The following is a 1,778-nucleotide window of genomic DNA, read 5'->3' as shown; positions in this document are numbered from 1 at the left end:
CACCACCACCACCACCACCACCACCACCACCACCACCACCACCATGATGTGTCACCACTGCCTGGTCTATAAAGCTGATCAGTGGGGCTGTTTTTTACTATCTGACCTTCAGGCAAGCTTTATTTATTAAAACACAAATGAAATATCACTACATCCATATACCAAAATTCATGCCAAGGCAAAATATCTGGAATAATAGTTTTTTTTAAATCCTATTTTCCCTTAAATTATAACAAATATCCATAACCTACAAAATAACCAAAGACCACCCACACCCCATTTTCTCTTGGGAATGTGGGTGCAGACCTCTCTATACTGCTTCCTGCTGGCTGTGAGCTATATAAAATTTTCTTTGTAACTTTTTGTAATTTTTACATTTAAACCATTGAGAGAAAATTTTAAAGGATCTTGAGTTTTGAATTTGCCAGATTTGCTGCTGCGTCAACACGGACTGAAAGTCCATTGTCTTGTCTCAGGAGGACACGTATAGGCTCATCTCTCTAGCTTTGCAGGTTTGCATCCGGCTCACTACTGCCTGCTCTGCTTTTTTTCTTTTGTTTGTCTGGTCCCTCTGTGACTAATCTCACTTCTCAACCTCAGGGAGAGGGCTTTCATGGCTCCCCTGTGGTTTCTACCAGTTTGTTCTTGCACTTACCACAGTGTTTCTGACATTTAATCTCTGTTTTTCACCTCCATGGACTTGGAAATCTCTCAGACATAGCCTGAGACTTCTTCATTGTCCCCATGTCTAGCAGAGTGTGGTTCAGCATTGGTTTTGATTTATTAATTCCAAGAATAAAAATAAAAATATCTGTACTGCTATTGTTATGCCCAGATCATGGAGTTCTCCAAAACCAACCAGGAGACCGAGTCCTGTATGTAAAAGCAAAGAGCCTTTATTCTTACACAGGTTTGCAAACTCAGACTCTCAGGCTATATTGGAGTGAGAGGAGAGCCCTGAACTCAGTTAGGGTTGGATTCTTATAGTAGCAAAGGGTGGGGGTGAGGGGTTTCTAAGGTTCAGGACCCCTGATTGGCTGACATTTGTCTAGGGGTGTTCTAGTGAAAAGTGATGGGTATGTGATGGCAGGTGATCCTATCTTCAGTGGTTGGAATGTTAGGAATTTACTTTGGATGGTCTGTTCCTGGGTGGTCTCAGTTTGTGGTCTTTCTTGGGATGGCAGGGTCCTACATTATAGGGTATAGACTGATGGATGTGGCTAGATCACACTTGTAGATGTTATTATGTGAGAATTGCTTTAAAATGGGGACTGTTTTATATAAAAAAAACCTATTCTTAAAAATGTTTGAAAAATGAGTTTGAAAAAATAAGATAGTTTAGAATCATTGAATCAGCATCTTTTCCTGATGACGTGAGAATTCTGAGAGACCAGTACCATGATTTTTTTTAACCAGATTTGAAGCAAACATTAATTACATACTGGCCAGGATGATGGATTCTGGCCAGGTCCATCTGGGTGTTATCATTTATAAGGTGGTGACCTGAGGCTAGTCCAGTGAGGGGCAGAGGCAGGTCACCCCAGGCTTCGGCAGGCCCCCTTGGTGGGTGGGAGACCGTGGCCGGTGAGAGACAAACAGAGAGAGCTGGTTATTTATGTTAGAATGACAGTGTCAGATGTTTTTGTACAACGAAGTTTCTTCTTTTAGAGAACAGTCAGTGAAGAGTATGAAAGGCAGAGAGAGAAAGTTGATGACTTGCATTTGTCCTCACACCTTTATAATATGTAGATACACACCTTAATAACAAGCATTTGTAT

Source organism: Microtus ochrogaster, chromosome 26, assembly GCF_000317375.1.
Source record: "Microtus ochrogaster isolate Prairie Vole_2 chromosome 26, MicOch1.0, whole genome shotgun sequence".
Lineage (NCBI taxonomy): Eukaryota > Metazoa > Chordata > Mammalia > Rodentia > Cricetidae > Microtus > Microtus ochrogaster.
The sequence above is the reverse complement of the archived record's forward strand: the minus strand, read 5'-3'. Positions refer to the sequence as shown.